The sequence below is a fragment of the Myxine glutinosa genome, chromosome 1, assembly GCF_964187855.1.
Source record: "Myxine glutinosa chromosome 1, kmMyxGlut1.1, whole genome shotgun sequence".
Taxonomy (NCBI): Eukaryota; Metazoa; Chordata; class Myxini; order Myxiniformes; family Myxinidae; genus Myxine; species Myxine glutinosa.
Genome location: NC_136261.1, coordinates 222,010,133 through 222,025,408, shown reverse-complemented (window position 1 = coordinate 222,025,408; position 15,276 = coordinate 222,010,133). Strand labels below are relative to the sequence as shown.

Sequence of the window (15,276 nt, the reverse complement as noted above, 5' to 3'; positions counted from 1 at the left end):
GAGCCTCGATTCTGTACACCAAAAAAAAAAGAAAAAAAAAAAGCTTCCTTGTCTGGATTAAACCCAAGACTGGAACTTAACCCATGTAACCCCCCCCCCCCCCCCCCCCTCTCTCCTTCCCTCCAAAATGCCATCCTGATGCGGTGCCAGCAAGAGAGATCAGAGCACGTGAATGATAGTCACCTAAGCATGGTTGTTGGCCCATCTACATTTATGCTGTCAATGTTAAAGAATCCAAGGCAGCCCAAGAATATCATGCCATTGTATGCAGTATTCTGGGCAAATCCCTGGCTTGGGGTTAGTTTGTAATCTTTGAGTGAGAAAGCTATCAATTAGGGGATCCTGCATACTTCTTTTGGCATCACATTGGATGCTGGGAGTACTTTCTTCACAACAGCTGTCGGCTGTCGTCCCGGTGTTTCATACGCACGACAATTCATCAACGTGCTTGTCGTCCCTCGGATGGACGTTAAACTGGTGCCCCATCTACTGGCATTAGTTGGTGGACATTTAAGACCCCACGGTGTTTTTCTCGAAGAGGAGGTGAGCCATCACCGGCACTATGAACAAATTCAAAATTCTACCAGAACAACTGCTGGGAAGGCAATGACAAACCACCCAGTAGAACTCTTGCTCAGGAAGCTGCTTCAGCATCGCTCTGTAATGAGTATGGTAAGAGAGAGAGAGAGAGACAGAGAGAGAGAGAGACAGAGGGAGAGACAGAGGGAGAGACAGAGGGAGAGACAGAGGGAGAGACAGAGGGAGAGACAGAGGGAGAGACAGAGGGAGAGACAGAGGGAGAGATTGCAAGTCTATTTGTAAATGGAATAATAAGCCTTCAGGACCCTCATATGTGGGAGAAGGGAAGGTGGAAGTTTGCCTCAAAGTTAAAGACATCATTGGGAGTGGTACAGGGACAGACAGGAGGGCAGAGGGACAGATTAATTATTAAACAGCAGTTTTAAACGTGATATTACATTAGTTTATCATCATAGTCCTCGTCTTCATTCCTGTGTGTCGCCTGGCCGGGTACTTCCCTTTTCCTTGCCACTTCCTCATATCCTACCCTTTGGTGCACTGTACCGCACAATAAGGCGGACCATGTTGCGTTTCAAATCCACAGATCAAAACATGCAGGCCTGGAAAACATGCTCCTCGTCCTAACAACCACAAGCATCACGTCTCAAAGCATGAGCCCGAGGACGCTGCTCAAGTTTAAATTTGACGAGCACGAACACAGTCACACGTCACAAGGCTTCGGCTTCACACTCGTCCAACTATCAGACATATTTACAAACACACTGGCAAGAGCTCACTAGATCGTGCACACGCCAGCCCTTGGACGTCAAGAAACCTGCAATCACAAACCCAATCCCAAAACCTGCTCTTCCAAGGCCTAGCAACATGCCTCAAAGGAGAGCGCGCACCTTGGGAGCAGGACACGATGACTCAGCGGAGTGACCAAGAGGAGGAGAGCGGACGAGATGAAAGATAGAAGATAAAAGAAATGAGGAAGCGGGAAGGGGAAAAACCAAAGAAACACAAGCAAAACCACGATCCGAGCGTGCGCTTACAGCAGCCAATCACAATCACCGACATTAACAAACCAATAACAGTCCGACTTGCTTAACTCTTGTTGTTGTTGTTGTTTAATATATTTTTCTGCTTAAAAGTTATACGAAACAAAATAATAAGTACTGCAAAAAAAATAGGTGTAAGCTCATACCTTTCTTTTCTTATTTAAACTTTCTTTCTATATTTATTCGTGTATCCTTTATTGTGTCAATTATCCTGAATCTTCTTCAGGACTGGTGGCTTGAACTGATATTTTTCTCTGTTAATCTTATTTACAGTACTTGCTCTTCTTCTTCATCTAACGATCCTTATCATTTTTAAACGAATTCGAAGGAACAGCAGGGGTGTGTTCCGTTAGCAAAGTTCTTGTTGAGCGCTCGCCAAATGGCTTAAGCACTCCATCGGAAACTGTTGATACGGAACGGCTGGCTTGGAAAGCGATAGATAGCCGCTTGGTAACTGAACATGGTGTTATTTTTCTTTTCTTTTTTCTTCATCTCATTTTATTTTTCGTTGTATCCTTTTTTCTCTTTGTATCCTTCTTTCCCTTTTTCTAATACAATGAAACTCAGCATTTGAGTAAATAAAGCATTTAGTTAAAATTATTAGTGCAATAATATCATTTATTTCTATAAAATATGTTAAAGAAACAATATCAGCATTTGAGCAAAATAACTGAAATTGATAAAATTGCTAAGACAGTGTTATATACGAACAAACAACATAGTCATTACAACAACAAACAACAAAAGGCATTTTAAGGCCATTTTCCCTGCAAGTGCGGGGGTTAGCCTTGCGGTCCCCATGACAATCTTCTCCATTTTGCCCTATTTTCTGCATCCCTCCTTGTTAACCCCCTTGCCCGCATTTCTTCTTCCACCATCTTTAGCCAAGTCTTTCTCGGTCTTCCCCGTCCTCTACTTCCTTCTACATTCATTTCCATCACTCTTCTCAACCAGTCACTTTCATCCTTCCTCAACACATGACCAAACCATCTCAACCTGTTGCTCTTCACAGCATCAATCACAGGCTTCTGTCCATCATCTTTCACAATTCATCATTTGTCTTCCTCTCTCTCAACGATACTCCGCACATCCGTCGAACCATTCTCATTTCCACCTTTCCCAACCTTTGTTGCTGCTCTACGTTCATTACCCATGTCTCGCTCCCATAAATCATAACACTTCTCACACATGCAGCATACACCTTTCCCTTCAGCTTCAACGACACTCCCCTCCTCGTCAGCACGCCACTCAGTTCCCGAAACTTCTTCCATGCACATCTCACTCGAGCAACCGTTGCCGAGTCTGATCCACCTTCTCCATTCAGCATGTCTCCGAGGTAGCAAAATGTTTTCACACCTTCCAGCTTCATGCCATCTCCAATATCCAACTCAACATTTCTTCCATCTGCAGCTCCCTCTGTGCACACCTTACACTTGAATGTAGCTGCCACACTGGTTAATGACCCTCTCAAACCACTACATTTTTGATGAACCCACTCAGCGCACATTGTACATTGAATGGAATTCACTCCGACACCCTTCTTTCACACAGCACAGGGCCACTTCCCAGTTCTTTCCACCTCACCACATGCTTTACCACTTGCCATCACCTTCGTTTTTCCGATATTCATCTTCAGACCTTTTGTCTCCATACATTCCTTCCACTTGTTCATCTTCTCCTTCAGTCCATCCATACTTTCTGCAATCAACACCAGATCATCTGCATACAACAACTCCCACGGTAAACCCCCCTTTACGTTCTGAGTCAGCACCTCCATCACAGCTACAAATATTGGTGGACTTAGTACCGACCCCTGATGCACTCCCACCTTCACCTCAAACTCACCACTGTTCCCGTCCTTCGTCCTTACAGCTGTGCGCGCTCTTTTGTACATTGCCATCACTACTCTGATCAACCATTCCTCCACTCCTAACTTCCTCAATGCCCATGTCACTACTTCACGTGGAACCCATGTTCTCTCCGAAAAGATCGACTGGACAACCCTCCCATCTACTTTCTCAACAATCCTCTCCAAGAAGTTCTGTCGCTCAAGCTTTTGGGTCTCACCATCTGCCATGATCTTTCTTGGGAAAACCACATTTCCAAGCTGGCCTCCAAAGCCAGTCGCCGACTGGGCATCCTCCGTCGTGCGAAGTCCTTCCTAGGCACACCTGAGCTCCTCACCACATACAAGGCTTTCATCCGCAGCTCAATGGAATACTGTTCTCCCCTATGGGCCGGTGCTCCTGCCTCACACCTGGCTCGGCTTCACGCTGTTGAATCCAAAGCTTTCAGAATCATTGGAATCTCCCGCGATGAAGCTATCTCTGAGGGCCTTTCACTCACTCACCGCAGGCAGGTAGGTGGTCTTTCTGTCTTCTACCGACTCCTCTCCGGCCTTGCTCCCCCAGCTCTCTCTGTGCTCTGTCCCCCAAATATTCCTACAGGTCGCACAAGATCTGCCAGCCACCCTCTGATGGTTAAACTGCCGAAATCTCGGCTCTCTGCTCACCTTCACTCTTTCATTCCTCTTTTCTCCCGCCTCTGGAACAAACTCCCACACTCACTTCAATCACACTCCTCCCTCCAGGTCTTCAAAACAGCTGTTCACCACCATCTCTTATCTTCCCCCATCCAAAACCTTGATCTTTTCTACCCCCACTAATTCACCCCAGATCCTCCTTGTTTGAAATTCCAACTTCTTTCCTGGAAGTCTTGGCAGGGTCCATATGTTTTATACCTCTCCCACCCCCCCCCCCCCCTTCCCATGCCTTCCCCCCAAAGCCCTCTCCCTCCCACAGTTCTCTCGATGTCTCCATGTCTCTCGGTCCCTGCTCTCAAATGTTGTGTTTGTGTCCTTCCCCCTCTCTCCCCATCTTGTCTACCGCTCCCGATGTTATTTGTTTTGTGTGTCTGTTTGTCTTTCTGTGTGATTAATGTTCGCTCTTTCACGAGCCTCGATCTTGTATACAAAAAAAAATAAAAAAAAATAAAAAATAAAAACCCTATCGAATGCTTTCTCCAGATCAACAAACCCAAGAAACAACTTCTTCCTCTTCTGCATATACTTCTCCTGCAACTGCCTCACAATAAAAAACGCGTCTGTCGTTCCTCTTCCTGGCATAAATCCAAACTGCATTTCGTCGATCTTCACTTTCTTCCTTATCCTCCTCTCCAACACCCTTTCCAATACCTTCATTCCATGCTCCAATAACTTTATCGCTCGATACGAGCCACAGTCCAGAGGGTCACCTTTCCCCTTGTTTCGAGGGACGAGGGTACTCAGTTCCCATCCACTGGAATGCGGCCTTCTTTCATCACCAGATTGCAGATCTCTGTCATTCTCTTCACACCCCAATTTCCCGCTGCCTTCAACATATCTACCACAACTCCCGTTGGCCCTCCCGCTCTTCTACTCTTCATTGCTTTTATCGCTTCCTCAACTTCCTTCTCGGTTATCTTCTCTGCCGGTCCTAAAACTGGGTTACTCTCTATGTTGCCATCCCATTCATTCTCTGTATTCAACAGTATTTCCATATATCTCTTCCATCTTCCTTTAATTCCATCTGGGTCCACAACGATTTGGCCCACTTCATCCTTCAAGCAACTCACCCCCATCACATCACACCTCTCTTTCGCTATCTGCTTTGCAATCCTGAATACCGCTCTCTGACCCTCTTCCGAATCCAAGCATCCTCCGAACATTTTCCGACATGGCTCCTGTGCCTTTGCTACCTCTTTCTTGGCAGCCTCCTTGGCTGCCTTATAACTTTCATGCTCTGCCTTTTCTGCCCCCATAACCTTCGTCTTCTGCCACTCCTTGAACTTCTTCCTCTTCTCGGCAATCTTCTTTCCAACTTCATCATCCCACCACCATGTTTCCGAGTGCCTCGGTGGTCCTTTTGTCCATCCACATACCTCACCAACGGCTCCCAACAGACTATCTTTCATTGACGTCCAACCACTTTCAAGCTCAACCACATCATCCTCTACCCTACTCAGCCTCTCTTTTAATGCCTCCCTCACTGTCACCTCTTTCAACCTCCACACCTTCATTCTCGGTTGGTACTTCACCTGCCGAGCTCTCCTCGCACATTTCACCCTTATGTCGCCGACAACCAAGTGGTGCTGTGAAACAGCCTCCTCCCCCGGGATCACCTTTGTGTCCCGGAGGTGCCCCCTATCTCGCCTACGCACCAGCAGGTAGTCAACGGTTGTCGTCGATCCACCTGACGTGTATGTAACAAGCTTATTATTCTCTTTCTGGAACTGAGTATTACAAATCAACAAATCAGCTCCATCAGCAAACTCCAAAATCCTTTCACCTTCTCCATTTCTCACACCATATCCGTAACCCCATGAACTCCCTCAAAACCGTCCATACTCCTTCCCACATGTCCATTTAGGTCTCCTCCTACCACAACAACTTTCTCATCTTTCACGTTTTCCATCAGCTTGTCTATAGCACACCAGAACTGGCCTTCTCTTCATCGCTCTGACCAACCTGCGGAGCATATCCCGAGATGACGTTCACCAAGAGCTTTCCAATCATCATTTTCACCATCATCAACCTTTCACTCACTCTCGTCACACTCACCACACTGTCTACAAACTCCTCAGAAAACAGGACACCAACGCCATTCACGCCCTCCGGGCACTCTTGCCACACAAACTTGTATTTCTGTCCCTGCCTACCCTTCACCATTCTCACACCACTTCCCTTCCATCTCGTCTCCTGCACACAACATATGTCCACTCTTCTTCTGACCAATACTTCCACCACTTCTCCTGATCTCCCTGTCATTGTCCCTACATTCCATGTCCCAAACCTCAGAAACCGATCTCCACGTCGGGCATCAGACGTTTCGTCGTCATAAATGGAATGATTTCCACCCTTGCTTTGATCGGAACATAGTCATTACAAATATGAGTAATAAGAATAGGTGTGGGGGGTGGGGGGCACGAGGGGAGGGAAGGGGAGAATGGTGGCTGGGAGGGAGTAAGGGGAGCTGAAGAAGGTGGGGGAAAGAAGGAGGAGAAAATGGGGTGGGGGGGCGGGGAGGATATGTGGGGGGGGGGGGGGGGGGGGGGAGGAGTTAAAGATAAGAAAAAAGACAATTTCCAGAAATTGAATTCTTCCTCAATTTTACCTTTTATTTTTCTCCTTTTTTAGCATATCAAATAAGAATGGGTTTTTTTTAATTCGTCATTCTTATTACTTGTATTTGTTATGATATAATACTGACTTAATATACATAATGTATATAGTTTATTGTCTCCTCTGGAATTAGCTTTTTTAATATGGCTGACTGTAAAGCCCAGGGATGTGCACACTCACTTCTGAGCTTCTGAACTGTTTGAATCTCAACTCAGCTATAAACTGTCATCCTGGAGTTTCACATGTATGGCTAAGCATCGGTGTGTCCATCGGAAGGACATTAAGCCGGAGAACCCATCTGCCAATTAATATTGTCATGTCCACCCTGTAGTGAAGACCTCAGGGCGACAGATGACCAAACGAGCTTTAACTCCAAGGAGTATACCCAACTATGGTGGTACCTTGTGCACACGTGGGGGGTGGTGGAGGGCAGCGAGGGCTTACCTGCACGGACGGATGCGGCACGGGGGTTATCCGATCCCCACAACAAATAAACGTACAAGACAGGCACGACACAGAAATGCAATAAATAATGAATTTAATGAAAACAACCGCAATACAATAAAAAGGTGACACTAAATTCCTAAATTGAAGGACCCTCCACACGGACCCGTATACGACACAAGGGAATGATAAATGAAAATAAATGCGTAGTGTGGTGTGTTGGCTGATACTCCGCCTGGCGTCTTTGACCGGTCCCTAAACCACCGTGCAAGAACCGCACAAGATGGTGCGCAGTCATGCCCAGAGCAGCCACCAACCCGTGAAGCGACGGCAAAACTCCCTCCTCCGCTCGTTCCATGCTCCACAAAGCTCCGCTGTTCCTCAAGCGCAAGTAGCTTGAGTGAGGATGATCCCACGGTGTCTTTTGTGTGCATCCGTGTGGAGTGTTATGTCTCTGAGGGACTAGTCAGGGGGTGCACGGTGTATGGTTGGTGTTGTATATTTCTCACCCAAACACCGCCATCGCCCAGCCCACCAGAACCAAAACAGATTCGGCTTGTTCTTGTCGCCTAACCAACTCCTCCACCTAACCAACACACCACCCCTTAAAAAGTGGGGCAGAGGGATAATTATATATATATATATATACATACATATATATATATATATATATATATATATATATATATATATACACATATATATATATACACATAACGAACTATATATACACACATAACTGTATAATAACTATTTTTATAATTAAAATAAATATATTTCCCCATTTTACCTCCAAGATTATGGGACAAAGGTTATGTTTTCACCTGTCTCTGATTGTCTGTGTGTTTGCCTGTGAGCATGATATCTCAAAAGGTTATGGACGGATTATGACAAAACTACGTGGAGGAGTTGGTTAGGCGACAAGAACAAGCCGAATCGATTTTGGTTCTGGTATGAATTTCCAGATCCGGTCTATCAGTGCACCCTACCTGTATTGACTTGTATCGGCACTGACTATACAGTGGGCTTGTGTGCCTCATAAAATGCCAGTATAGATGCTGAGGATGCAAACAACAAACAACAAGCCTTCTTAAAGCCTGTTGTTGTGGCTTACCCTACATCTAGGCCGTGTTTTAATGCAGAAAATCATGAAAAGTCTGTGCAACATCGGCCAGATTCTTTACATATCCACCCAAGTAATTCATCATATGGCCAAAACTCTACGTAATTGTGCCACATCACCAGGCAGCTCCAGACCTCGAAAGCACTTGTTTTGCCTGTCTGGGGCCTGACACACTCTGTGCTTATCAGAACTCTGTACTGCTCCTCCTTATAGCTTGAACCTCATTGTTTTGATTCAAGTCAGAATTATCAAAACTTTATAACACTCCTGCCAAGTTTTTATGCTACAGGTATGACACTTGGGATGCTCCAATCGGTAATCGGCCGATTAATTAGTTGATACCGATGTATCAACTAGGATAACAATTGGAACTTTGCCGGAGGAGGCCATTCAGCCCATCATACCTGTGCTACACGAACACCACATTAAATAAATTTGTCAGGCTACAGACTACATTTCAATGGGGGAGGTGTTATGTCTGAAACTAAAATTTTATTATTATTATTAAGAGGATTCGGAGGAACGGGGACAGGACAAAGAAGGATGCAAGGTGAGGAATGCACAAATACTGACCACACATTCACCTTTTGATGAGACTATCTCCTGACAGACATCACAATCACAACACATCTATACTATCACTCATCCACACACGTCCTGCCAATATCTTTGTACCCTCTACCACCAATGCTTCCAGGTACCTATATAATCGCCACATATACCTATAATTGTTTCCTATAATTACCTATAATTTTTTTTTTAACTAAAATTTTAGCTAATTTTAGATACCTATAATTTTTAGCTTTCACGAGCCTCGATCTTGTATACCAAAAAAAAAAAAAATCCATCAGCTATCTTTTTTATAGAAGCAAAACACAAGAAACTATCACGAACAATCAATGATTAGTTACCGTCCCCCGGACTTGTTTTGTGTGGTTTTATAGTACGTATTTTATAGACGTCCTCACATTGTACCATGCATACGTTATAGATTTACTCGCATTGTTCTTATACATACTTTATAGAGGTACTCAGTTGAAAAAAGATAACGCGTAAAAATTGTAGTCTACCTTGGGAAATGATGTGCGGACAAAGACAGACAAACAGACAAACTTTTTTCTTTCCTGGAAGTCCTAGCAGTGTCCATGTGTTTTATACCTCACCCTTCCCGTGCCCTCTCCCCCCCAAGTCCTCTCCCTCCCACAGATCTCCCGATGTCCCTGCTCTCAAATGTTGTACTTGTGTGCTTCCCTCTTTCTCCCCATCTTGTCTCCCGCTCCCTTTATCTTATGTTTTATTACTTGCAAAATCGAAGATTTTTCAAGTATACTGAAACGCAAAAGAAACTTACCACTTGTTTGAAATGTAATAAAATTGTAACAGTTCAAAATAAAACAAACCAACAATTGCTAATTGGAACATTGGCATTTTATTGATGACATGTCAAGTTTTTGACCAAGATACACCATCTCATCAGTTTGTTCTACAGTACAGAACAGCACAGGGTGCAATGTCAGTCCCCTTTCAATAGCGTGTGTGGCCACCATTGTTTTGGATATAGGCAGTGCATCGTCGGCGCATACTGCCTACCAGTCTTTGGATGGATTGCTGCTGGATTCTGTCCCACTCAGTCCTCAATGTCTGAAGCAGCTCTGCCCGTGTCCTGGCCCTGCCAACTACGCGTCTCCCAAGCTCATCCCACAGGTGCTCTATGGGATTCAGGTCAGGGGAGAGCGCAGGCCACTGCATGGTGTTGATGTTCTCGCCTTGGAGAAATGCAGTGGTAAAGCGAACAGCATGGGGACGAGCGTTGTCATGCTGAAAGGTTCTCAGTTCTGGGTGGTCTAGCAGGAATGGCAGCAGACGAGGTTGCAGGATGTTATCCACATACCGCTGGGCGTTAAGATTCCCATCCACAACCACCAGTGGCGTCCTGTACCGGCCTGATATGGCGGCCCACACCATCACACTTGGGCCACCCCACCTTTTGGCTTGACGCACGCAACAATCGGCATATCGCTCGCCAGTTCTTCTCCAGACACGCTCACGCCCATCAGGACTGTCCACACGGAACCTTGACTCATCGCTGAAAGCGACCTCGTTCCACTGCGCCAAGGTCCACCGCTGATGCTGCTGGCACCATCTCTGTCGGTTGCGGCGATGGGCAGCCGTCATCACGCGGCCTCTGTATGGTCTTCTGGCAGTCAGACCATAGTCCTGCAGTCGTCTTCGTGCAGTATCATTGGAGATCCGTGGGTTTGCACGCCCCGGAGTTTCTGCCGCAGTGCGGGATGCTGGACGGAATCGATCCCGCAGGTGACTTCGGACCATCTGCCTGTCCTGCCTTGCAGTGGTGACTCTTGGCCTCCCTGATCGAGGTCTGTCATCTGCAGAGTTGTGGAGGGTGTCTCTGTCCACCAGGGCCGATATCGTCTGGTGTGAACAGCCAAGGCGACGTGCCACCTCACGGTAGCTCAGTCCGCCTTGCAGCATGCCCAGGACACGCTGCCGTTGATCCCTTGACAATCGTGGCATGCTGATTGAAATGCCCATTTTGCACTGGCCTTTTTAAAGCCAATATCAAGACATCACGTGCAGCTCATTAAAATCATCCCGTACCCGTTGGCTAATCACTGACAGTCAAAACGGCTGTTCAACAGCTGTGCTATGAAGTGACCATTGAAGGTTCAAGTGACCATCCGTGACCGTTTTGTCTGACAGTGAGGACACTATTGTCCACAAATAAGTTCACACATTTACTACACGCAGTGTTATTGTTGATATTTAAAGGTTTCAAAGGTGGTAAGTTTCTTTTGCGTTTCAGTATATATTGGTCGGTTGCGTTTGTGCGTCTGCTTGTCACCGGCCTACAGGTCACAATTCTAAACCGATCGTCACAAAACTTCACCAAGTTGTCTAGGTCGTCCCAATTGAAAAGCCTATTGATTTTGAGGTCAAAGGTCAAAGGTCACCTGGAGGTCAAATTTCTAAAATCGCCATTTTAAATACGATTGACTTGAAAATTGAATAACATTTGTATATTGAGTCAATAAATTGGGAAATGAACTATTTTTGAGGTCAAAAGGTCAAAGGTCAACTCAAGGTAAAATTTTAAAAGTCATCAATTTTCATCTAAAAAGCCATCAATTTCTCAACCGATTGACTTGAAAATTGAACAGCATTTGCATATCGAGTCACTCAATTGGGAAACATTCTATTTTTGAGGTCAATTGGTCAAAGGTCAATTCAAGGTCGAACTTCTAAAATCATCACTTTTCATCTGAAAAACCGTCAATTTTCATTCGATTGACTTGAAAATTTAACAGCATTTGCATATTGCCTCACTGAATTAGGAAACCAACTATTTTTGAGGTCAAAAGGTCAAAGGTCAACTGAAGGTCAAACTTCCAAAATCATCAATTTTAATCTGCAAAACCGTCAATTTTCATCCGATTCACTTGGAAATTGAACAGCATTTGCACATTGTGTCACTAAATAGGAAAACCGACTATTTTTGAGGTCAAAAGGTCAAAAGTCAACTCTAGGTCGAACTTCCAAAATCATCAATTTTCATCTGAAAACCCATCAATTTTCATCCGATTGACTTGAAAATAGAACAGCATTTGTGTATTGCCTCACTGAATTGGGAAACTACCTATTTATGAGGTCAAAAGGTCAAAGGTCAACTCATGGTCAAACTTCTAAAATCATTTTTCATCTGAAAAATCGTCACTTTTCATCCTGTTGACCCAAGCTTTGATCAAGATCGTAAATTTTAATCTTCATGAAATGTACAATTTGCTGTATCAATGGAAAACCTTTGGGGGGAAAAGGGGAGCGGATTTTGCAAGTATCGTGCTACGCATGACGTCTTCTTGTTTGTCAGTTTGTCTTTTTGTGATTAATGTTAGCTCTTACACGAGCCTCGATCTTGTATACAAAAATAAATAAATAAATAAATAACTGACCCAAATGTAATAATACCCTTCTCCTCTGGCGAGGGTAATTATAAGAAGTATTTTCAGTAAAGTCATGACTTCTTTTTTAACGGACACAAATATTCCCACATTCGTGTGGGTATGGCTAGGGTAAGCTTGACCCAATTCTTTCACAAACCAGCTGGCCTGACATTCGACTAAGGTTAGGGCAGGAATTTGGAATTTGTTCATAGTGTCGGCGATACCTCGCCTACTCTTTGAGAAGGACACCGTGGGATCTTTAATGTCAACCAACTAATAGGCACTGGAGATATTAAGAAGGCCGGTGCCTTCTGGAGATAAGAAGGCCACTGCCTTTTTGAAGGACTAAAGTGAAGAGCAGGAAAGGACAGACTCTGGAAGGTGATTGCGTAAATGGGTTTATTTAGAGGGATGAAAATGTGGAGATGTTTGCAAAACGTATGCTTTCGGAGGATAATAAGCAATGGGTTTTCTGTAAGAATGTGTCTGACCTGGAAAAGCTTTAGAGAGAAACAAGCACAAAGCGCATGGACCCCTAGACCTTCACAATTAAGTGACACAGAACCACACAGCCACAAAATGTTTGTCGTACAAAAGAAGGCCTTGTACCTCACCTTCCTGCTGAGAGATCATGTTAAACCTGAGGGCTTTGGATTTCACTGAAAACACCAGCCAACACATAGAGAGGGACATTCTGGGAGTACCCCATGGCATTGTGGATGAGTACCTTTCATTTCATTTACTTTCTGTGAAGTTCCAAGGTTTAACCAACTTTTTGTGAATTTCCAAGATTTAACCAACTTTCTGTGAATTTTCACGGTTTAACCAACTTTCTGTGAATTTCCACGGTTTAGCCAACTTTCTGTGAATTTCGACGGTTTAACCAACTTTCTGTGAATTTCCACGGTTTAACCAACTTTCTGTGAATTTCCACGGTTTAACCAACTTTCTGTGAATTTCCACGGTTTAACCAACTTTCTGTGAATTTCCACGGTTTAACCAACTTTCTGTGAATTTCCACGGTTTAACCAACTTTCTGTGAATTTCCACGGTTTAACCAACTTTCTGTGAATTTCCACGGTTTAACCAACTTTCTGTGAAGTTCCACGGTTTAACCAACTTTCTGTGAAGTTCCACGGTTTAACCAACTTCCTGTGAACTTCCACGGTTTAACCAACTTTCTGTGAATTTCCAAGGTTTAACCAACTTCCTGTGAATTTCCAAGGTTTAACCAACTTCCTGTGAATTTCCACGGTTTAACCAACTGTCTGTGAATTTCCAAGGTTTAACCAACTTCCTGTGAATTTCCAAGGTTTAACCAACTTCCTGTGAATTTCCACGGTTTAACCAACTGTCTGTGAATTTCCAAGGTTTAACCAACTTCCTGTGAATTTCCAAGGTTTAACCAACTTCCTGTGAATTTCCACGGTTTAGCCAACTTTTTGTGACTTCCACGGTTTAACCAACTTCATGTGAACTTCCATGGTTTAAAGAACTTCCTATGAACTTCCACGGTTTAACCAACTTCCTGTGAACTTCCACGGTTTAACCAACTTTCTGTGAATTTCCAAGATTTACCCAACTTTCTGTGAACTTCCACGGTTTAACCAACTTTCTGTGAATTTCCACGGTTTAACCAACTTTTTGTGAATTTCCAAGATTACCCAACTTTTTGTGAATTTCCAAGATTCAACCAACTTTCTGTGAATTTCCACGGTTTAACCAACTTTCTGTGAATTTCCACGGTTCAACCAACTTTCTGTGAATTTCCAAGGTTAAACCAACTTTCTGTGAATTTCCACGGTTTAACCTACTTTCTGTGAATTTCCACGGTTTAACCAACGGTCTGTGAATTTCCACGGTTTATACTAACTTTCTGTGAATTTCCACGGTTGAACCAACTTTCTGTGAACTTCCATGGTTTATCCAATTTTCTGTGAACTTCCACGGTTTAACCAACTTCCTGTGAACTTCCACGGTTTAACCAACTTTCTGTGGACTTCCACGGTTTAACCAACTTCCTGTGAACTTCCACGGTTTAAACAACTTTCTGTGAACTTCCACGGTTTAACCAACTTTCTGTGAATTTCCACGGTTTAACCAACTTTCTGTGAATTTCCACGGTTTAACCAACTTTCTGTGAATTTCCACGGTTTAACCTACTTTCTGTGAATTTCCACGGTTTAACCAACTTTCTGTGAATTTCCAAGGTTTAACCAACTTCCTGTGAATTTCCAAGGTTTAACCAACTTCCTGTGAATTTCCACGGTTTAACCAACTGTCTGTGAATTTCCAAGGTTTAACCAACTTCCTGTGAATTTCCAAGGTTTAACCAACTTCCTGTGAATTTCCACGGTTTAACCAACTGTCTGTGAACTTCCACGGTTTAACCAACTTTCTGTGGACTTCCACGGTTTAACCAACTTCCTGTGAACTTCCACGGTTTAAACAACTTTCTGTGAACTTCCACGGTTTAACCAACTTTCTGTGAATTTCCACGGTTTAACCAACTTTCTGTGAATTTACACGGTTAACCAACTTTCTTTGAATTTCAACAGTTTAATTAACTTTGTGTGAACACCAACTGCATACAATTACAGGACTTTGTTTGAATGAATTAGCACATATCGGTTTTTCGTAGTTTTTATTTTTTTTAAACCAACATGTTCCTATACACTTAATAGTCAGGAACACAATAAATAAAGGAATTTTAAACATTTGTAAATGTTACATAATTTGTAAATAAAGAAAACATTTATAATAGTCATAAAAAGCATCCATGGGTGAAGCAACTCTCAGCTTATTACAATTAAAGTATTTACTGGGAGTGGCTGCCACTGGTTTTCAGACAAATAGGCAAGCAACACGAATGATGACTTAAAAGTGCAAGTCTAACGTCAGGCTTCATGTTGTTCATGTTTCTATAAGGTGAGCCATGAGGTTTTTGATCCACAGGAATTTTTAGGCAGATTGTACATACCGGTATGCTTTGTTTTCACCTCGACACACATT

The 15,276-nt window shown here is 43.8% G+C and overlaps 1 protein-coding gene across 9 annotated transcripts in view; it reads right to left on the bottom strand.

The window, feature by feature from the left end:
- Nucleotides 1–1,644, bottom strand: part of LOC137434543 (uncharacterized) — a 75,663-nt gene extending 74,019 nt beyond the window's left edge. For 2 of the 9 annotated variants that reach the window (XM_068127675.2, XM_078784058.1), the window contains exon 1: nucleotides 1,428–1,600. The gene's annotated coding sequence lies outside the window, so the exon portion shown is untranslated. Of the gene's footprint in view, nucleotides 1–1,427 lie in introns of all 9 variants that reach the window. The other 7 variants (XM_068127734.2, XM_068127742.2, XM_078784044.1 and 4 more) reach the window with 6 other exon arrangements.
- Between the last annotated feature and the right edge of the window lie 13,632 nt (nucleotides 1,645–15,276).